General features: G+C 39.4%; 1 long non-coding RNA gene across 1 annotated transcript in view; it reads left to right on the top strand.

Annotated features, from left to right (window-relative positions):
- Positions 1–24,343, top strand: part of LOC26527963 — a 113,563-nt gene that overhangs the window by 87,069 nt on the left and 2,151 nt on the right. Inside the window, exon 2 of the long non-coding RNA XR_001449055.3 lies at positions 5,705–5,794. This is a non-coding gene — a long non-coding RNA (uncharacterized LOC26527963). The remainder of the gene's footprint in view (positions 1–5,704; positions 5,795–24,343) is intronic.

Genomic DNA, 24,343 nt, shown 5'->3' with positions numbered 1-24,343 from the left:
TGTTTATCTGTGTCTCTCTCTCTTTTTCTCTCTATCTGCCTATCTATCAGTATCTCTCTCTTTCGCTGTCTGTCTCCCTTTCACTCTGTCTAAATATACATATCTGTGTCTATCTATACATCCCTCTATCTTTCTAGACATCTCTGGTAAAGATCTCTTATCAAACAAGTTAGATAAGTTCATCTAAAAACCATTAGTTTATGCTTATATACAATATAATTTCCTTATTTCGAAAATCTCATTATAATAATATTGCTGATTCAAAAACAAATGTATTATATAATATTTACCATATCTATATCAAGTATAAAAAAAATCTATCTACTTAAAATATCTACCCTTATCCATTCGTAACATCTTAAGGTGCAGGGTATTTCCACTTCAAGCATTCCCGACTCTCTCGTTTCTTTGCTACTCGTACTTCAAGTTGCAGCCGTGTGCCTGTATGTGTGTGTGTGTGTTGCAAACTGGCACAACTGAAATTTGATTAGCCCGCGCTCCCTGACTTTTTGGCCCCAATGGGGCTTCACTTGATTTGGCCTGCAACGAAACGTGTCAACTCCCGTGCTGCATGCCGCGACTGTCACGTGTGTGGCAGCTGGCGGTGCTAAACAGGCACGTCGAACGTGAACTCTGCTTTTCTCTGCTCCTCCTCTTCTTCTTCTTCCGCCTTTTCTTTTATGTCCGTTTTCGTTTCCATTTCCTTTTGATTATTTGCTTTGGCTTGGCAGTGCCTGCCGCCCTTGAACCAAAATCGAATGACCACTTTAGTCAGTTGGTTAGCAGCAAAGCTGTCAATCAAGCCATGTGTGTGTGTGTGCATGTGTGTGAGTGTGTATGGTGGACTATTGCAGCGATACTATCTTTAGAGTTTGCAAATGCATGACTGTGTATTTGCTAGGGTAATTGAGCTATTTAATGCAGGCTAAAGGGGTCGCCAAGCTATTGAAATGTCATAGAAAGGAATTTGGAATACGAACTGAAAGCAGTTTTACTTTGGAGTGGTAGTGTATTTTCTTTTTAACTATGTTGTTTTACAAAATTAAACTTAAATTGTAATTTGTGATTGTTAAAGAATGACAATTGTCGATAAAGACCTTCAGGCAGTGCAGCTGGAGCTTCAAATGATTGTGGACAATTTTACCATATAAATCAATAGCTCTTCATTTAGGAACTGCAAGCAATACATAGTTATAAAAAAAATAAATAAATAAATAAAAATTAACAAATTAATTCAGGATATACAAAAAAAAAAAAAAAAAAAAAAAATAATAAAAAAAAAAAAAAAAAAAAAAAAAAAACACAAGAAGGGTGTGGTAAATAGAGATAAATTATTTTTTGCGGCAAATTCAATAATATGATAAACTTCTATTGGCAATTTAGTAATTTCGATTCCTAAAATTAATAAATAATAATAAAATATATAATAATAAGTCATGAATATTATTTATTAAATTTAATAGAGATTGTCCTTTTAATTATTAATAATAAAAAAAAATGATAATAATAAATAGTATTTTATAATTTTACATCTCTAGTCTTATTTTTTATTTATAACATTAAAAGTTCGTTCTCGTTCTTCAGCCGCTGTTTAAGGTATTCTCGATCGTCTCATTTTCGTCAGCCTACATCATATTCATGGATAAGTATCGATAGATTAATATTGATGCCTCTATTCTCTTATTGTCTAATAGAATATCTGTGCTATAGGCTAATTAGGGCTTTAGTCCTAGCGATGTCTATTATATGATCAGACTAGACCTATTTGTCTCTGTGAAGAAATGGCTTTTATCCGGGACAAGGGAATATTTCAATACTGATATGAAAATCATGCAAATGAAGCCATTCAGCCAGTGTGATGAGTAAATGCCCTTGAGTCCATGGCGTCTTCTTCTGCGGAGCCTTCTGACGGAATTGTTGGGCGCGGGCGTACAGTTGTTATGTTGTTGATTGTTTGCTTAATATGCCTTCGCTCAAGGGTCTGTTGTTGCTCATGTACCACTGAGCTCCGCTGACAAGTCTGAGCAGGATGCTCTCAGCGCTTTGTATTTTCTTCAGCTGACAATTTAATGCAGACTCATAATTCACATTTTCAGAAGATTTTCGTTTACAGGTCTAATTTTTATGAACTTGAAATTAGTGACTTTGGTTTGTATTGTAGGCTTTTCGAGAGAGAACTTGAAATACATAAATTGTAAGCGGAAACGAATAAATGAAACAAAGGTGTGAGAGTGAATTAAGAGATTAGAGATCAACTGAATAAGTTCTCAGCAGCATTGCTCCATCACACCATGATATACATACATATATCACTCGTCTAACAAACATCCACACTCTATAAATTTATGCTGAAATACATGTATATTTACATAGCTGTATGTATATTTATATTGTACATATATATACCTACAGCTATAGTCGCTGCAATGGCATTTCATTTCGGATTTGTATTCCACACTTTGCTGTGACATTTGCCTAGTTATTTGCACTCATATTTGCCATTCAAATGTTGTTTTGTGGGACAGGCAAAGCAAAAGACAGAACAAAAAGCAAACAAAAAATTAAAAAAAAAAAAACAACAAAGACAACATTTTGCCCATTTCAGTGTAATTTTTAAAAATGTTCGCAACAAACATAGATACACTCGCACACATAGACACACACACTCATACGCTCATAGACACTCGTGCATTCTTTCTATAAACTATCGCTCTCTCTATCTCTCTCTTTCTGTCGGCTGCTCTGCCTGGTCACGAGTGCCTCATCATCTATGCCGCACAACCACAGCCAGGCACGTTTCCCCTTTTAACTGCTCACCCTCTACTCCCCCCCCTACCACCCGTCTCTTTCTCTGTGCTCCTTCTCTGGTGGTTCTGCTGCGGTTGCTTCTGCTTCTGCTGCTGCTTCTTCTTCTTCTGTCACCCAATTGCCTCTGCCCTGGCACATTACAAGCCATCGCTCACTACGTTCCTTCCGCTCTGCTTCGAGCTGGCATTCACTTTTACTATTGTTATTATTATCGCAGTTGTAGTCCTCATTGTTATTGTTGTTGTTGTTGTTGTTGCTGCTTGTTGTTGTTGTTATTCGACGTTGAGCAAGGATCTAGGTCGCTTTTTGAATATATTGTTTGTATCTAAGATTAGTGCGCCAGATATCAGTATTATATAGCCCTACACAATACAATATCATTTGCATATCAGTGAGTGAGTGAGTGAGAGAGTGCATGAGAGAGAGGGAGAGAGAGCGTGAGAGAGAGAGAGTGAGAGAGAGAGAGAGAGTGAGTGAGTCAGTGAGTCAGTGATACTTAAACAAAGAGCGAAAGGGAAAGTTCTTGACACAGTCGAGCCTCATTAAAGCTAATCAATGCTGACAACTGTCTCGGAATGCGACTACAAAGCAAACGAATAAATATAAACATGTTTGGGTGTTCAGTGTTGCAAAAGTCTTGAATACTTAATATAGAACAGCTTGAACAACTTTTGACTTCACATTTAACATACTTCATGTTCTCTCTTATTGATTTATATTTTCTATATCATCAGAAAACATTTGTGATTGAAGCTCAATAGCTTAATAGTAACTGACAGATTGATAAAAATTATTATAAGATTTTTATAATTATTACATATATTATTATTTATAAAAGATCTACAGGGAGAAAATCTTATAAGTCGTGCTAGATATCTTGAGATATTCAGGGAAGAGTTCTTCAAAGGAAGCTACCGTTAAATTTGATGAAATAGTTTTCGCAAGTATTTTGCAATTAATTGAACTATAAATATATTTGTATGTATTTGCATATATATTTGTACATACGTGCATATCCATGGAAATATTTGATAATTAAATTTTGTGCTCTGCTTGTTCAGCTGTGTAATTTCTCTTTATATTTGGCTGAAATAGAATTAATTCGCGTGGCTGCTGAACATTTAATGAGCTAATTCATATTAGCCATTGTCAGTGCGTTAACAGTTAGCAGAGCCGGGTCCACAATACGCGCAAACATATGTAATGTGGTGTGAGTGGGGGAGAGAGACGGGGTGTGTGTGTGTGTGTGTGTGTGCACCTATCCAAACACTACGTACAATAAATAAGCATTCCGGTTGACTATTTGTAGGCCGCTTCAATTGTAAGCAACGCTTTGCTGCCCAAGGCAACAAATAGCAACAATGGCAGCAGCAACAACAACAACAACAGCAACAACAACAACAACAATACAAACAGCAACAACAACAGCAGCAGTCATAAAATCAAATTACAAACTAATATTACTCACAGTGCGTTTACTTTTCCGTCTCGTTAGTTTTCACTGTCAATTGGCAAGCGCAAACACAAACGCAAACGCAAATGCGAATGCGAATGCGAATTGCGAGAATGGTCCAGACGTCAAACTCTATGAGTGAAAGAGACAGAGACAAAGAGAGGGAGAGAGCGAATGAGTCTGAGCGAGGGAAAACTGCGCAAGCTGCAGTCATAGCAAAAGTTGAGGCAAATTACAAGACAAAGCCAAGAATAAGCAACAAACAAACAAAGCAAACAGATTTGTCTGCATGTGTGTATGTATGTGTGTGCGTGGGTGTATGTGTGAGCTGCTAGTGTAGCACAATGAATAATTGTGACGCCGTCATCGATTCAAGCCAAATGACTTGAGCACGAATTCAGCTGCCAATTGAATTGATACCAAATAAAAAAAAAAGAAAGAAAACAAGAAAAAAAAGGGGAACACAGCAGTGACTAAGCAGCAGCAACTTACACACATTGATAGAGTGTGTATGTGTGTGTACATAAGAATGAATAGACTCCTTCACAGTTACAGCTGTTGGAGGCCATACATAGGGTACTTCATATGTGATGTAACCAAACTAAAGGAGAGAAGAATAGAGATAGGGAGAGGGGGTGGGTGAGAGACAGAGAAAGACAGAGAAAGAGAGAGCGAGAGGAAGAGAGTAAAATGCTTTGACTTTTTAACCAAAAGCCTTAACTATTATAATATTTATCGAAAGAATAATTGGAGCTATTAAAGCCAAACAATTATTTTTAGCTACTAAAATTAATTTAGATGATAAAAATATAAGAAATAACACTTATTTTGGAGCTTAAAAAAATTAGGTAATTAAAATTATTTCAAAGCTATTAAAACAAAAAACAAAAAAAATATTTCAAGGTATTTTTAAAATTAATTTATATGATACAAAAATTAAGAAATAAAAATTTTTTTTGCAGTTTAATTTTAAAAATTTATTTAGATAATAAAAATCATATCATATATATATATTTTTTTTTTTTTTAATCAATTTTTCTTGTAAAAATGGAAAATATAGCATAAACTTAATTTTATTGTAAAAATTGAAAATAAAATTGATAAAAATTGGTGATCATATAATCATATAAATAATATCACATCCCGTAAAGTTATGGAAATACGATCTTTATATGAAAATTCATGAGAAATAATTGTTTTTTATTCTTATCATATAAATTAATTTTAATAATTCAAAAAAGGCTTAAAATAAAACAAAAATAGCAAGTAAAACTTTATTCTGATTATAAAAAAAAAACATCTCGGTCTATGCTTAATCAGTTTTTGTCTCTCTCTCTCTCTCTCTCTATCTGTTAACTTTAATATTGTATGCCCTTATATACTCTTTAACTAAAGTCTTTAACTTAAAGTCAATTTCAATGTCTCCCTTTTCTTCTCTTTCAGTGAGCGCATATAAAAGTCTGTCTCCCTCCAACCAATAGATGGCAATAAAATAACTGTGCGTGTGTGTGATTTTTCTTTCTTTTTTTTTGGGTAAGTACTTTCTCTGACATGAGCTCATAAATACATATATGTATGCATAGTATATAAAGAATATGCGCTTAATTCAATTTAAATATCGTCAGGAAATATCTTGTTACATAATATGTCTGAAATATTGCCGCTGTGAGTCCAATGCAAATCTGAAGGCTTTTCACTTTGTTTGTTTTCTTATACACACACACACACACACACACTCACACACATGTGTATACACATATATGTATGTGTATACATATGTATGTGTTCTTTCACTTATGTACTTGGTCTTCAGTACGAACTTATTTATGGTCGGCATCAAACGTCAAGTATACGCCCGGTTGGCTTATCTGCTGTTGTTATTGCTGCTATTGTTGTTGTCGGCCCATAACCGCTAGCGGCATAAAAAACGCATTGCTTATGCGACGTAATTGTACACCACTCACCACCAAACACTGGCAGCTGAAAGTCAACCAACCACCCCCCACCCGCCGAACCATCGAACCACCGCCTGGTCATCATTGGCCCGGCTCGGCCAGGCTGTGCCGTTTGCATTGCCAAACCCGCTGCGAGGCAGCGATTAGAATTGCTCGAACCACTACCTACACACACACACACACACACACACACACGCTCGACTGGCATTTGTTGTGCGTTAATCCGTCGCACATTTCAGGCTGCTGACTTGGCGAGCGGCCCAGCAATTTCGGCACATTCAAACAAGGACAACGAGTGACGACTGACCCGGCTTACTCTGACTCCAAAACTTGTTTTCTTTCGGCCGCTAACGCAAACTTGGCTCATATAACATGCTTGTGTTCGCACATCAGCTTATGTAAATAGCTTATCAAAACAAGGATAAAAATACTAAAAACAAAAATTATCTTCTCGCTCACTCTCTCTCTGACTCGCTCGCCCTCTCTCTCTCTCTCTCTGTCTCTCTCACTTTGACTTCCCCTGCATGAGGCGAAACTTGGCAAACAAGTTTGGAAATTTGCAAAATTTTTGAAGCGCTTTAGTCTGTGATGCAACATCATTTTTGTTTTCCCTCCCAAATATTTTCAGTCAGCAAACTTTTCTGGCCACACACAAACACACACACACACACACCTGTATGTAGCCATGTGTGTGTGTGTGTGAGCAAACTCGGTGGAAAAATTTAAATTAAAATTGTGAAAAGTTTCGGCTCGTGTATTTTTGCGCAAACACTGCGCATAATTTTGCGCAAATCTTTGACAAATATTTTCCCATGCTAATTTCACGTGAGCCGCCCACTGGGCCCCGCCCACTGCACTGGCGCCCCAAATACCACACAGGTGCATACGCTGCAAACATCATTTGCCAGAGCTCTTTGCCAAATGAACCAAAGATTTATTGTTGCATAATCAAATTCTTTGCTGCCATGAAAATCGTCCACATGCCTTAACTGGCATTGTCTTTGTCAGCAAGAGGGGCGGTAGAGTGGACGGGGGCGTGGCCATTAGATGCTGCCACGCGCTGTCCAAAAACTATTCACGAACGCATAGATGGCAGCTGAATTTGAAACAAACGTGTTGCAAACTGGGCCAAAAGCATTTCTAAAGCCAAAGTGAATCCTGGCTGCCCGGTTGCACGGCTGCCCGGCTGCTCGGCTGCCCGGCTGGCTTACTGCCTGACTGCCTCGGCACGTAGTTAAAAACTTTTGCTTACCATTTTTCTTGCAGTGGCAAGCCATTATTTTTACACTTAACCCCAGCCGTTAGTCGTCTTCGTCGGCCGTCCGCCTCCCGCCTGCCGTCTTGAAAGTGCATCATGGGGTAAAAAAAAAAAAAAAAAAAAAAAGAAGGAAAAAACTCTTTCAATTCTGTGCCACGTCCCGCACGTCCTTTGGGCAGAGGGGGTGTGGCTGGGGGAAATTAAAATGCGCAGAGTTTTCTATGAATTTCGGGCATGTCTTGCATCGCATGAAAGACGCAGGAGGCGCCACCGAAATGGGGGCGGCACAGGCTCCTTCACAACTGTTTGGGCATAATCTGCATATGAACATCCTAGTCTTAGGCACTGTCTGCGGCGCAGATGTCTGCGCAAATTGAAAAGAATAACGCGAAATTAACATTATGGACAACTGGATGACTTTTGCCACAAACATCAAGATGAAGAAAGATGCGCCCGGGCCATAGAACATCAAACGGCGCGGCGCCTCAGCAGCGAGAGGGCCAAGGCGGCGGTGTCTGTGGGGAGCGCCAGCTTGATGCGAGTTGAAGCACTTACTCACAGCTCGGAGCTCGGAACTCGGAACTCGAAACTCACCTCCATACAATGCAAATAGCGTTTGCTCCGACTTTTCTTGTTTATTGAAGCCACGCCAAAAGTTTGCCGTTTACTTTAAGTAAGAATTAAACACTTGAGATTAATTATAGCTCTCCAGCAATAAGAGTTGCGCAAATGGAGCCCGTCGCTAGATAAATATGACATCAAAAGTCATTAGTGGCTGCACTTCTGCTGAAGCGATTGAAGAGCTCGTTCGGCCTTATAGGCATCATGCTTGGCTATAAATATTGCCAGGGTGTTGCGTGTGGATTAGATGTGTAGCATTAGACGTGGCTCTTTTATAGGGAAGTTTTCATGCATATCAATCTAGATGCGCCCAGCTGCTATTCAAAGTTGGGCTTCAAAGGGGATGCTATATAGATCTATAAAATATTATGAAAGTGTTACGATAGATGCGAAGGATAGCTTCAACTTCTAACGGTATACAAAGCAAGGAGTGAATTCGTTCACACACACATACATAGAAAGAAAAGAGCACACAAAGGGCTGAAACTCTGCCTTATGCAGTCTAGCTTGTATTTCAGATCAAGAAAATATAATATACTATAAATAATAAAATTTGTTCACGAAAATTACATAAATATTTATGGCATATTTAATAATTGCTTCTCTAATGTATTTATTTACGCACTGTTTGAGTTACCTTATTTATATTTTTATTTAATTAATTAAATTTGTATTTATTTGTATATGTTATTTATATACATACTTTATTAATTAATTAATTTATTAACTTAATTATTTTTGATTTGCTTATTTATTTATTTTTTTTTTTTTTAATTTATTTATACACCTTTTCGTTTGTTTATTTGTTTATTTATATACTTACTTATTAATTTATTTTATTTTATTTATTTAATGATTTGTTATTTATTTATTTATTTTCAATTGTATTTTTTTGTCATTTTTATTTACTTAATTATTTATATTTACAACCAAATTTATATTTGACTGATTTATTTATTATATATTATTTAATTAGTTTTCATATTTTTTATTTGTATCATATAACTTATTTTTTTCGTTGGTATTTATTATTTATTAACTTAAAATTCTACTTATTTATTTATTTGTTTATGTACTTACTTATTTATGTATTTATTTTGGACTGATTTATTTATTTTTATTTTTAATTTTTTGTCTTGACTTGCCTTTTTGACTTATTTATTAATTACTTATTTGTACGTCGTCTTTTATTAATTGCTTATTCAATGTGGTTTTTATTTATCTTTTGCTTATTTTTATATATTATTGCTATATATATTTAATATGATTTTTTATTTCTTTGATGATTAACTCTTTATTCAATTAATTATTATTAATATATTTTTTTCATATATTTATTTATTTTATTCATTGCCATGAACTTATTTATTGATGCACTTATTTATTTATTCATACATTTATTTATCTTCCCATTTAAATATTTTTTCACTTTTTATGTTTGATATTATCATCTAAATAGATAACAATTAAATGCTCGACTCTACCCAGAGGCTATTCAACACTTTTATCGGGCTCGACCCTTGGCCAAGAATTGCACTCAATTTTCTGCAACTTATTTTTATTATCTACTTCTCAGATTTGTAGCTCTATCAAGATGAATGTTTTACTGGGAAATACCAAAGAAAATGATTTTTAATTTCTGAACTTTCCAATTAGCTTATTAGCAATTCAAAACATGTCAAGCATTTTGTGTATGCGGAGAAAATCAAACCTTTGGCAGTCCTGATTTAAGTTGCAGACGTAATCCGTTTCACATTTGCTGGAGCTGCCATCAAACGCTGCACGCATAATCCATATTTACATAAAAGGCCTTTGCTTTGTGGCTGTGTCCAGGGCCAAGATTAGGCGGCTGCCTTTATTAGATCAATTCGAATGATGCTGGATATATTTTCATTAAATGCGCTGCAAATAAATTTCGACAGCACACATAAAAGCCATTGGGCTGGACAATTCCTATGGCCCAGTTGTCCACACACACACACACACACACACATACACATATACATAAGATTTGTGTGTATATGTGTGTGTAGTATAGGATATTTATGTGCCTTACATATCTAATCAATATATATATATGTATGAATGTATGTATGTATGTATGTATGTATGTATGTATGTATGTGTATGCATGCTTGTATTCTGTGTATGTGCAGGCGCAGCCGAAGCTGAAATCAAATTAAATGAATTATTTAATGAAAGAACATGTGAGATTACGAAATTATGTGAGTTACGCGCAAGAATGTTTTATGAATGTTTATGGTCGCGTAAAATCTATTACGTCACGCCAGCTGGAATACGTTTGCGCGGAAATGGACGGCAGCACGGACACAAACACGGATACGGACACGAACACGGACTCGGATACGGAGCGAGTGCCCAAGACTGCAATTCGCAAATGCTTTAAAGCCTCGCCAAAGCGATTCGAACAGAGCCAGACTCATGGCCATGTCGCTGCTTTTAGCCAGTTTGTTGTATTGGCTTGCGGTTAGGGTATCAGCGATTCGTTGCCACATCTTTTTTTATCTGCGTATGAAGTGAACACTCTCATCACATAAAACTGACTTTCATGCGCCGCCTGCCATGCATATAAATGATAAAAATTCATGCTAATGTCGATGTGTGGCACAGCTTGTGTGTGTGTGTGTGTGTGTGTGTGTGTGTGGCTTGTTTTATGAACTCGCAGCAAACTAAAGCAAAGCTAATGACATGCTTAAGTTTCAATTATTGGTAATAGAATTCGACCCAAACCAAATGAAACAGACTCAACAGCTCAGCCCCTGACTAAAGGCAGCTGAATTTATAGCCTACTACTTGGGGCAACTTTCGATTGTAGCACAGACTGGAGCCTAAAGGCCGAACAGCCAATATAATGTATGCTAATCCTCTTTATAATTACAACATTATTGTAATAGACCCTCTTTTCACAAGATATAGACATTATTTAGCCTATATATTGATATGAAATTTTATTCTGCATCGTCTTAGGTTGCTTAATAACTCTACATTCATTTGATTTACTTTTAATTTCTATTGAGATTGTCTTATGAAGAGATTTCTGCTCTTTGGAGTTGAAGTAGCAAAGGAGGAGGAATTAATAAAAGCCTGAGGGGAACCTGAAATTTGGCAAGATTTGCATAGCCTGAGCCCATTGAAAGTGGATTCGATTAAAGGTGTGTTACAAGCAGTTGGAGGCGTGGCTAATCCCATTGAGTTCATATATAGATTCCTGGTCAGTGTGCCGAATTGACTCTTCTATCTATCCTTCAGCCATCCGGCTGTCTGTGTGTTATTACGGACATCCGTCCGTAGGGTTCTCTCTGTGTTTGTCCGTCAGTCCGATTGTCTTTCTGCATGTCTCCTCCCGTCCGGCTCTCTCCGTTTTCGTATATCAATTTGTCTATGCCCCCGCTCATCCATTCTTCCGTCCGTCAGTCCGTCTGTCACTCTGTGTGCGTCTCTGCCTGTTCTCCGTTAGTCTGTCCGTACGTCTGCTCATCCATTCGTCCGCCGGTCAGTCCGTCCGGCTCTCTATGTGTTAGTCCGTCTGTTCGATCGTCTGTCTGCTCTTTCTCCCGTCTATCTGGCCGTCCGTTCGGCTCTCTGTGTTTTCTCCGTTAGTCTGTCCGTACGTCTTCACATTGATTCGTCCGTTCGGCTCTCTCTGTGTGTTTGTCTGTCTGTTCGCCTGTCTGTCCGCCTACCTGTGTGTTCATCCATCCGTTCGCTCATCACTTGGTCAGTCCGTCCGTCCTTAAGTCGGTCAGTCCGTATATACTAACACGTTGATCTTAGAATCTAAAGCAGCTTGTGCTAAGTCCGTAGAGCAATCAGAATTTGGGCTATCTCTCAGCCGGCCACCTTCGACTATAGCAACTGCTTGCACTTTGTTTATACAAATCTTGATTGCTATATCTTGATTTGGCACATGGCAATGGGTCAGTCCGATTACAGAAGCGGGTGCAGAGGGGGGGATGAGGCTCTCAAAAGTTTGTCGCCAAGTGGCATAGTTATCAAGTTGATGTTGAGTTTGTTTGAGCCGAATCTAGGCTATTGAATACTTGAGCTCTTTGAGTAGTACCTGAACAGTAGCTAACAGATGGCGATAGTTGAGGACTCTGGCAACTGGCAACTGGCAACTGGCAACTGGAACAATGTCACTGTCCTGTTGCTCTCGACGTCCACTTGAAATGTACAAATTTGATATTTCCTGCCGCTGGCCACTCAGACAGAGGTTAACCATGTCAGGGCTAATTAAAAAGTCAGCGCCAGAGGCGGCCAAGTGCTGTCAGCAAGCCGATTGCTCGGATCTATGATGTGCTGAGGGGCTCGCCTGGGTGGGGGTGGGGTTTGGGTCTGACGAGGCCAAGGAGCCTAATCCTATGTCCACTTAGGTGTGTGCATATTTCTAGTAGTCAGCAGTTTAATTTTGTTTTTTCTCGTTCTTTCTCGCCGGCTGTCCTTAAGGTGCTATAGATAGAGATTGAAGAGCTTCATCCTCTGGCTGCCGCTTTGGATGGCGTAAATCAAAGCAAATCAATCAATGCGGAAAATAGAAAGCAAACAAAAAGTATCAAAGGGGTAAAGCAAAAAAGAAAAGAAAAATTGTTCAAGGTGAATAGTGTATATGTATTTTGTGGGTGCCTAGGACTGGGTCGGGGCGTGGCGTGGCGTGGCGGTGCGGTTCGGCAAGGGTTGCAGGGGCGGCTGCAAGGTTTCTGCGGCATCAGCAGAAAATCTTTTGATGCCGCTGCATAAATGCAAATCAAGTATCCAAGTAGATGCTGCGTATTATGTTTTATGCGGGCGCGTGTTTATCTATAGCCTGGCCTTTAGCCTTTAGATGGCTAATCGGGCGAGATTCTAGGCAGCCCTTTTGGGTGTCTGTCTCGGGCATTGTTGTCAGGCTGTGGGCTGGGCGGCTGTTTATTTAGCCCTCGGCTCACCCACAGCTGCCACTTTGACTAATTAAAGAGCCAGCTGAAATGATCAATTTGCATTTCACTGGCGCCAATTATCAGCCCGCAGCAGCAACAGCAGTAGAAGCAGCAGGAGCAGGCCACAACAATGGCCGCCACGTCACGTCCGCTTCATATGTCCTAAACAAACTGGGCCTCAGCTCAAGCTCAAAAGCACAGCGAACGGAAACGGAGAATGTGAAAGGGTCGCCAAAATGCGAACCCAAACAAATCGTAAACAGCCCTGCCTTGACACACACACACACACACACACACACACGCACGCACAGCCCTGTCAAAGGGGTTATTTGCTTGGTCAGGTGAGCTGCCTGTCCATCCCACTCGTCCCTCTCTCTCTTCTCACTTTCTCCCTCTCCTGCTGTATCAAAAGACTTGAAGAAATTGAATTTTCAATTTATAGCCACAAATTATGTGCGAGCCCTTTCGAGAGTAAGCGAAAAATTTTATCACTTGACAAAAAACATAAATTTCTCGTTACAAACCCAGCCCCAAAGCCCGGCCACACACAGTCCCAATCAAGCTGGGCCAATGCTCTATGTCTCCATATACACACTCACACTAGAGTTTCTCTCTCTCTCTCTCTCTCTCTCTCTCTCTTTTGTCTCTCTCCCTGTCTGCATATGGAAAGCGCAGAGTTTTATAGCCGGCCGGGCACTTCTTCAAATTCAACTCCCGTCGGGCTAATAAAGAATAATTTAATGAAGCATGTAACAGTCACACGGGCAAGGACTTCCGCTTTGTGTAAACAATAGTTTATAATTCACACACACACACACACACACACACACTCATGGGGCTAAAACGGGTTAATACTTCCACCTGGTTTTAGTCGAGTCATGTTGCTAAAGGCAGATTGGATGGCCAGGAGCAGAAGGCTAATTGCTTTGCTGCCAGACTGAAGTGTCCTGTGTGCGTGTGTGCGTGTGTGCGTATGTGTGTGTGCGTGGCATTACTCTGCAGTGACAATAGAGAATAGCCATGGCCAGCGCCAGCGTCAGCGTGTTGGTTATTTAGTTCCAACGCAATGAATTCGAATGCCCACTAAACGTTTCATATGTGCGCATATGTCCACGCATCTAGCTCAGCTGGCTCACGGGCGGCCAGATGGGCGAGGGGCTTTCGATAACTTTCTGCCACATCAACGGAAAACCCTTTAAGACCAAACCACAAAACGAGCAGCGGCACAATATGCTTTTTCATTCCCCCCACGCCCAAAATGGTCCGACGGTCCTTCGCCTTCATTTCGGCTACAATTTTTTGCTCTTTGCTGTTGGCCAACAGGTCTTAAAATTTTTTAGGAATTTTTTATGGCCACCCACCCCTCCCCACATAGGCTAGAGTTTGATGGGCGCCTAACCTTTTCGCCTGGCCAACGTGCGGCACGTCGAGCTGCGGCCCTGCGGCCTGTTCGCTCCTGGTTTTGTGGCCGGCTCAAGGCAGCAGCATTCCAGACACGTCTTGATTTTGCATGACTTCTCACTTTGTGTTCATTTCGTTTGTTTGGGCAAACCAGCAGATTTCCTAATTGTAATTATTTGAGAAATTTAACTTGCGGATATATTACATATTATATATAGTCATGGTACGATTAATACACAATCGATTATTGGCGAAATGAGTTGCATTTAGCTGAGTCCATAATCGATTATTCTCATAATATATGACAAAAATGGTGTATTTATATCTTAGTTTTAAATCTTAAAAATATAAAAAAAAAAAAACAAAACAAAATATTTGAGTAATGACTAATCGATTATTAAGTACTTATCGATTATAGTTCGCCGATTATTTGAAATTAATTATTAATCGATTACTTATCGTCGATTTCTTGAAATTAAAAATTTTTCGATTATTTTAGTCGATTAATTAAAAAAATGAATGATTTATCGATTATTGTTTGGCGATTAATATAAATTAATCACATACCGATTATATTTCGTCGATTAACTGAAATTATTCATTAATCGATTATTGTTCGTCGATTTCTTGAAATTAATAAGTAATCGATTATTTTAATTAAATAATTAAAGTTAAGGATTTATCGACTATTGTTTGTCGATTAATATATATTAATTACATGCCGATTATATATAGTCGATTAACTGAAATTAAGGATTAATCGATTATTTCTCGCAAAGCTTAAATTAATCATATGAATCAATAATCGTTTGTTAATTTTTTTTGCCATCATCATCATAAATAAGTCTAATTGCAATTTGAAATGGATTGAAAGGCTCAGCTATGTCCTTATTTGCCTTCCTTGGGACATCAAAACTTCAATGAGAATCCTTAATGCTTGCCTCAGAGCCGTAACATATATGTTATTCCAGTGTTGATCTCTAGAGTATGGGAACTAACTAACGCCAGTTGCTCTTAACTGATGGAAAATCCTCAGTTATGCCTCACACACACATTCAAGTAGGGGCTCAGCGTAATCCCTTTAATAAAAGAGAGAAGCGCTCGCTCGATTGATTGTTGAGTTTTTGACTGCACGGCTTTTCATTTGCCATTTACCATATAGCCCATATATATAGCCCTATAGCCGTTGCCAGCTGCCACAGGCTGGTCTTAAAAATTGCTGCGCCTGCGGCAGGAACCGATGGCAACTGGTGACTGGCGACTGGCGAATGGCGAATGGCGACTCGCTACCATTTGCGGCACTTGAGCCGGCTGCAGCGTTTTATGGCTAATCGATGCTGAAAGTCGAGACGAGGATGCTCCACCAGCAAGTCAGACATGTCGGCATTAAGGCACAGCAAACACGCCGCTTGGCCAGCCAAAGAGCCGGACGAAGGACGGGGGAGACAGAGAGACGAGGCTGACGGAGGGCCGAGAAAGAAACAGAAATCTAACGACAGCTTAATCCTTTTAAAACTGAGAGCACATAAAAGCAGCGGCAAAGGCAGGCAGGCACATGGAGCATAGCAGAGAGCTGCAAAAAAGACGAAAGGAAAAAAAAAACAGACACAGGACGACGAGTAGGAGTGTGCACGGCTAGCAGATACCCTGGACTTGAGAAGCAGCTAGAAATGCAGCTGAATGAAGCAGAAAGCAAAACGAGATTCCTAGGCAATTGAGAGAATTTAGATATTATATAATAGCAGCAGATGCATTCCGGAGTCAAGCTCCCAGCGCCTCCAATGAGTGCAGGGTGTGGCATGTCAGCCACCATGGAGACGGCTGTGACTAAGCCAAGAGAACAATAAGGTGATTTCGGATGGGGCCAAGAACACCATGGGAAAAGGCATAAAGAGAGCGAGTGGGAGAGTGGGGGAGAGTGGGGGAGAGTGGGGGAGAGGAAGAGGCAGAGCAAGGGGGATAGGGACAGACGTACGCACTGAGGCAAGAGTTGAATCGCTAGCGTGACACAATAAAGACAGCCACAACCAACCGCACATCAGCAGCAGCGACAACAACAACAACAACATCAATGCACCAAAGCAAAGAGGGTAATAACTATAAAAATAAACCGCTGCCGAAACACAGACAGACAATGCCAGCAGCAGGGCTTATATGTATGTGTGTGTGAGTGAGCAGGACGTCGGGGCTGTAGGTGGGGCGTTTGGCTAAAGCCATTTTGTTATTACAAATCTTCAAATACCTTTTAACAAATATCAAAGGCAGCTAAGCCGGCAATACACGGCGACAGCCGAGATGTGGCCAGCAGCTGCGACACCCAACAAATCACTTGGAAGATCCTAGCTCAAAAGAAAAAAAATATATGTATATATATAGATATATAAAAAGAGCAAGAGAGAATATTGAAAGGTAAACTCATTTTAAAGCCAAAATCTAAATTGATGGAAGAAATATTGTACAATCGCTGAGAAATATGTAAGAGCAGCATCAGATAGATTCTATATACATATGTATATTAGAGCTCCAGATTCATAGTAAAAAATATGCCCAAGCCTTGAAGAAATGCTGAAAAATACTGTAGAAAGGAGAAGAAATGCTGTAAAAAGCTGAAAAAAAAGCTGACGCTAGCTGAAAACAGCTGAAGACAGCTATTGTCATTGGGCGTGTCAGGTGGCCCCTAGTTAAGGCAAAACGACTTCATATCTAATTAAACTGATTTGATTATTATTATTATTATTATTAATATTATTATTTTTTTTATTTATTTATTTTTTTTTTTTATCAATATTATTATTTTCGAATAGGCTCTATTTTTAAATATCGTTTATAGTATTTATCATTCCAAAATTGTAGTTTTTGTATACATAAATTGCCCTTCGAGTACCCATCCCTTGTATCTTTATATCCATCAAAATTGAGTTGATTCCGATTTTTATTTATTTATTTATTTTTTTTTTTTTTCATATACTTATATGTATATATATTTTTTAATTATTAGCAGCCTGCATATTTTAAAATATGTTATATAATATATTCATAGCTAAATACATGACGTTTTTATTATAATATATATTCATAACTGAATACATGACATTTGAATAGGTTACGCTTGGAGTATATACATATATATCCGCCCTATATACATATATTTGTATATTAAATATTCTAGATTTATATGCACATAAATATTCTTAAAGAGTTTGATCAATTTTGTTTTTTTTTTTATACAGCTGAAGTTTTAGTTCGCTTGCTTTAAAAAAAGAAGTCTGTTGTTTAGTGGTTTAGTTGGGTAGTTTGGAAATGCCAGCCCCAGAGTCGCAAGATGCGGCCCTTCACTGACTGATCTGACTTTTTGCTTATTTGATAGATATTAAATATTTAAAATGCATTCATAAATTTATTTTGTAATACATATTGTATAGAAGTATACAAATCCGCTATATGAGCTAATTGAGTTGATTCACTAATTGAGTTGATTCATTTCCCTTTTGATGATTCAAAAGCAGCTCAAGGCAATGAGTCAATGAGTCACTCAGTCTAACTCACTCATTTATGACACTCTGCATGGCATCAGTTACTCTCTCCATCTCTCTCTCTCTCTCTCTCCCTCTATCTCCCTCTCCCTTCCTCTCTCTCTCCCTTTCTCTTTACCTTAATCAATCCAAGTACTCGACGTATATCTATAAAGAGGCTAGAATATCAAGTGAATATTCTAAACCAATGTTTTTTTTTTTTTTTTTTTTTTTTTTTTGATTTTTTAACTACCACAGTTAAATAAATGTGTCCCCAAATATATGCATCAAGCTCATATTAAATGAAACAACAATGTTTATCTTCGGTTCGAAACAGGGGCGAATCAAGTCAAACGCTTCACTAATTCCTGTTAATTAATTGTATGCTTGGGGACAATAAACTAATCGCTTTACAAACTTCATTGTTTAACGTAAGCCGGAGCCCGTGCGCATATAAACAGAGATATATTTTATATGTATTCTCATATAGAAATAAATTTATGCATATATGTATGTATGTAAATATATTTATACATAAACAATTTAACCGTTTGAAGCTTTGCATTTAGATCTTTAAATATTGAATGCGCTGGCCAACTGCCTGGCTGGGTTTAGTCAAGGCTTTTGGCCATTAGGCGCAGGTGACAAATTTGTAGTTGTAGGCGCAATGGGCGTGGCCGAGTTTGCATGCTAAGCAAACGAAACGTTTTATGGCTTTAAGCTGTTTTTCCAATTTTCACCTAAATTGATTATTATACAGCTGCCAATATGAGGCGACAGGACAATGTCTATATGTGTGTGTGTGTGTGTGTGTGTGTGTGTGTGAAAAGTTTGTTAATTTCAACACGTACACAAATCCCATAGCAAAGCCTTTTAATGGCAGCCAAAAACTAACAAACCACATTAGCACAAGGGATGAGAGAGACAGAGACAGAGACAGAGACAGAGAGAGTGATGGAGACAGAGGGAGGGGGGAGAGCAAAGTAGCTGGGGAGTTGCTTGGCAGCGTCTGGCGGAGTTGAGAGGAGCGAATCCAGCCTTAACTAAGGATGCCCTGCCAGGCCAAGTCGTGCAGTTGTTGAGATTTTGCCAGCCAGCAAATACAACAAGCGCCAAAGCACATACACATATCCCGTGGATAGGCCACACATACACACACACACACACACACACACACACACACACACACACACAAACACACACACTTGCGCGCAAGCACATAAACAAAGACAAATCTAATAATAAATCCAAGACACTTAACGCCTTAGCCGCCAAGCATGACCCACAAACTAGCTAAAGGATAAAAGCGCTGGAGCAGAGCAGACAACCGAAAGCAAGTACCAAATAGAATGTGTGAAAGGGAGAGAGAGAGAGAGAGAGATAGAGGGAGAGACAGAGATCGAGCACGAGAAGTGTTAGATGCTTGGTTTACGGTTGCCCGTTCCCTTGGGGAAATGCAAATCGCCGAAAAAGCCCCCAACGAAGCGCCAGGACGAGCGATGATAGAGCACAGTGAGATGAAATGACGCGGCAAAACGGATTGGCAGCGGTCCACTAATATGCCACAGGACTCGAGCACCCATCTGGGAATATTGTCTCGCTGCTCAACTGAGGAAACAATATTCAAGTTCTCTATGTTTGTTAGCTCGCAAATTGAAAGTGAACTTCAACTCTAGTTATATACCCTATACTATGGAGAATCTATAGAGTATTGCTGCGTCGACTTGGCCTCGTATTTACTTGTGTCATTCGCTCTGCTCCTTCTGAAGTTGGTAATTTAATTGAGCTTGCGGTCAAACGTTGGGAATCATGGCAAAATTACTTGATTCTAATTTGATTTGCCTAGACAACAAGCAAAGTCGAATTCGAGGCGCCGACTTCGGGTCGGTCTGTCCGTCCGTCCGTCCGTCTGTCTGTCCATTGTGTTTGGGGTTTTCCTTTCACTGGCTGCTCAACTGGATTAGGCCTGCAAACACTTTGCTCCAAACTTTGGTGGTGCGAAACATGCTGAACGGCGCGGGGCGGTGCGGTGCGGGGCGGTGCGGCGCTAGGCTGAGCTGCACGGTATCAATTTGGATCCTTTTTGCAATGGCCCACCACTGAAATGGATAAATGATTGAACCCCTGTTCACACACAAGCACACACACACACACACACACACACACACACACACAAACGCACACGCACACAGAGCGGCAGAGCTGGAGCTTGGCGCGTGAGCCGAGTCCTCCACAATGATTACCCAAAACTAATTTGAATTTTATTGATTCAATTCGGCGTGGCTGTGTCTTAGCAGCCCATTTACCAGATATTCCAAGAGCATTCCAATTTCTTGGACTTGCGCTCCAGCTCCAGCTGCTGCGCCTTCGCCTCCATGCCCTCCCGTCTGCTGCTCCGCTGTGGCTAGTGCTTGGCTTTTATCTGCATCTGTCCTTGATGATGTGTTGATGATTTGCCTGAGCCTAATCTGACTTGGTCCAGCCCCCCGCTGAGCACTGCTGGGCCCTTTCGGCGGACCTCTGTGCGAAAAGGATTGACAATGCCAACGATTTTTCCGGCATTCCCGGTCATGTCCTCCTCGGCTTAGGCTCTAATACAACAAAGTGTATTTTAATATGTTAAACGCATATGGCCATTGAAATCGCATTATCCACGTTTCTCTGATTCGCTCCGGTCCAGCCTTCGCCCCTCCTCCGCAAACTCAACATTTTTAACATATTGACATACCCAATTATTGGACTTAGCTCCTTCGCATGCCCAGGCCACATACCACAACAGGCTTATCCCCAAAATTGCCGACCAAAGCAGCTGACAAGCCGCACATTTGCCTTTCTACTTTGACAATCCCGGAGCGAGGCAATTGCAGCTGCAGATTAATGGGATCAGAGTGGATTCCTAATGCTCTCAGCCATGTTGGCCCAGGACCCATTGAAGTTGTCGAGGCTCAAGCATCCTCATCTCCTGATACTCTCCTAATGTGATCAAGTGTTTGTTAGGCTATCTTAGTGTGGACATACAGCAAGGCCAGGCCTCGTGTGTGCTCTCCATTGGAATGCTCTCCACATTTGTAGATGGGGCAGACGCAATACCTGAGCAAGCAGCACTGCTCTGAGATGAAGATGAGACTCATTCTCTAGCTCGACGGACATGGCATTGCAATTTTGCTAAGATATAGGGAAGGTGAGGTCGTTGTATGGTAGTAAAGGTTCCGTTCACTTCGTACTTCGCATAAGTCAATTTATCGTTCTCCTTTGGTCTATTTCTCGCTCTGATTCTAGTTCTCCCTTTCTCTCTCTGCTTTTGCATCTGTCCTTGTCTTTGTGTCTGTTACTCTCTCTCTCTTCATCTTCTTCATCATCATTTTCAGTTTTCTGCCTATTTGTCGCACTCTCTCCTTAATTTTTTGTTCTCTCTAATTCTATGTGCTCTGTCCCTCTTCCTCACATCTACCTCTCTCTCTTCCTGCCTTTCTGCTTCTACGACTCTCTATTTTCTATGTTGCTCTGTACCCACTATGTCTTGTCTCTCTCTCTCTCTTTCTTCCTCTAGTTCTCATTTCTTTTCTTCTTGATACCCTATCTCACTTAGTCACTTTTGATCTCACTCTTTTTTCCTTCTCTTTTTCGCTCTCAGACTTTTTCAGTCTATCTCACTCTCTCTGTCTCTGTCTCTATCTTCAATTTATATTTTCCTTTGTCCCATTTTTTATGTTTTATTCTCTCTCTCTCTCTTTCTCTCTCGCTCTCTCTCTCTCTCTCTCTCTCTCTCTCTCTAGTTCTCTGTTTATTTCGTTTTATCTCTCGATATGATAGGAGAGTAGGGATTAGGATCCCTAGATCTCTCCTTCTTTAACACTTTAAAATTCGCTATATCTCCATCTCTCTCCCTCCCTCCTTCGCTGTCTCACTCTGCTCTCTATCCACTCTATGTGACTCTGCTTTACTGGGCAATTCCAATTGAAAGCCTTCCCGCCTGCCTTATATCCTGGGCAAGGTGCAAGCGACAGTTGACAGTTTGCAGTGCGGCGCGTTCGTGTTGAACAAACAATATTTTCTATGCGCCGCTGATGAATGTTGACGGTGCACGGCTGTGTAATTATTCAGAGGCACATTGGATTGCATAATTTCAGGCGCCATGCGTAGGTGCCTAGGTGTGCCTTGTGTCTACACACAACCAACATCCATGTATGTGTGTGTGTGTGTAGATTGAAGTGATAAAGATTTGGCAAATAGACCAGCTGTGTGTTTGTGTGTTTGTGTTTGTGTGTATGTGTCTGTGAGTGTGTGTCTGTGTGTCGCAAACATCATCTACACGAATAATTAAACCCGAAAAATGAAACTTGATTAATTTAATATTTACCAAGAGCTGCTCTCTCTCTTTCTCTCTCTCACTCACTCACTCACTCTTTCTCTTTCACTCTGTGTCTCATGTGGTGTTCTCGTCTCTTTCTAAGCAAGGAAACGTGCTTTAGCACTCGCCAAAACTTGTCTGTGTGTGTCTCTGTGTGTATGTGTGCGTGTATGAATTTCAATGTTTGTTTAGCTAATAAATTTTCGGGCTAAAGTAATCAAATAATTGCCAAATGTACGAAAAACACAAGAGCATAAGAATATGGCTTGTTTTATTGCCATTTTATTTCGCAAAATTTACGAGCGGCCAAGACTTTCGGTAGCCTTTTATATCGTACCAATGAAAGCAGCTACAACAACAACAGGAACTACAGCAACAACAGCAACAACAATGCCAATAACAATAATAACAACAGTAACAGCAATAACAGGCAACTTGGAACTTGGAAGTTGAAGCAAAATAAAGTACTACTAGTTGGAGTTGGGCAAGTGGAAGCAGAACAGCATCAGAAGCCAAACTCAAGCCCCGAGTCATGTAACCGTATATTGATGACGATGTTCCTCTAATGATGCCGCTTGACTTGACAAATCGCGACTGGGACAGAAATAGAGAAATGAGGTCGAACGACTGAACAATTAACTTTGGAATTTGCCCCCGAAGTTGCTTCATTTCAGCTTCGAAGGAGAAAAGGCTTAAAGTAAATTCAGGCGTGGAGGTAAATTAAAGAGAGAGAGAGAGAGAGAGAGAGAGAGAGAGAGAGAGAGAGAGAGAGAGAGAGAGAGAGAGGGAGAGAAAGACAGAGAGAGGAAGATAAAGGGAGAGAGAAATTTATTATTATTATTATTATTATTATTTTTTTCAATATTAAATTCCATTAATCTATAAGAAATTTCATTAGTAAAACATTGCGAAGAAGAGTATCGAAAATAGCCTTTCACTCCGTAGCCTTCTGCTATATGCTACGAAATATTTAAATTGAATCAAATTCATCGATCTATCGTTAAGCTGAATATCAACCGATACTATCGATTGTGCCAAGACACATCGCTTGCACAAGGCTGTATACAAAGGTTGTATACTTTATACACCTTATATACATAATATATACACATATATTGAATATATACCTTCTGTACCTTATATACCCTTTATATCTTACATAACTTGTATATTTGATATACCTTATATACCTTCTATACCTCATTCACCTAGGGTATGACCTTCTACATGCTCAGCTTGCAGCGGCAGTTGACCAAAGTTCAATTCCCACTGGGCGTATTATTGAGCTATAAAGTGCTCAATGGCTGTTAAGGGTCGCTCCGCCTCTCAGTCCACACCTCTGACCATTTCATAGTTTATCCTTTTTATGGCCGAGTCATAATGACAATGGCTATCAAAATTAAGCCTCAGGTAAGTGGCAGCACTTACTTCTCGGCTGCCCAGCGAGCCTCACAGTTGGACATCCTTTCAGTCCGCAATTGCTTCGCTGTTCATATGCTCTATACAAGCCTAGTTTCAGGTCTTAGCTATCTATAGCTGTTTATAACTATCTATATCTGAGGTCTACTGGTAACCAAAAGGCTGCTAACTTATAGCAAATATATATATGTAAATATCTAAATCTTGTTCAATAAAAAAAAAAAAAAAAAAAAAAAAAAAAAAAACAAAAACAAAAATAAAAAAATGTATATAAAAAGGAAATACATGTATAACGACATATATATTTGCCCTTCATATATACTGATATACTATTGTATCAAATATAACTTTTTTTTTATATTTTTTAAACACCTCAAACTAATCGCAGTCAAAAAAAAAAAAAAAAAAAAAAAAAAAAGGAAACCAAAAAAATCAAGATGTTATATTATTTTGTCGCTCAAGTCGATATCTACATATACATACATATACATATGTATATATAGATTTTGTTAAAGTTTACACAAGAGAAATTGATTACACCGAACTATGGGCATGTGGGCGTATCTTTGGGCATGGCTCTGGTAGGTGGTAGGGGGGCGTAACATAAATAAAAGTCTATTTAAGCGTA

This window comes from Drosophila mojavensis, unplaced genomic scaffold (assembly GCF_018153725.1).
Source record: "Drosophila mojavensis isolate 15081-1352.22 unplaced genomic scaffold, ASM1815372v1 contig_136, whole genome shotgun sequence".
Taxonomy (NCBI): Eukaryota; Metazoa; Arthropoda; class Insecta; order Diptera; family Drosophilidae; genus Drosophila; species Drosophila mojavensis.
This window is presented reverse-complemented; position numbering and strand designations above follow the sequence as displayed.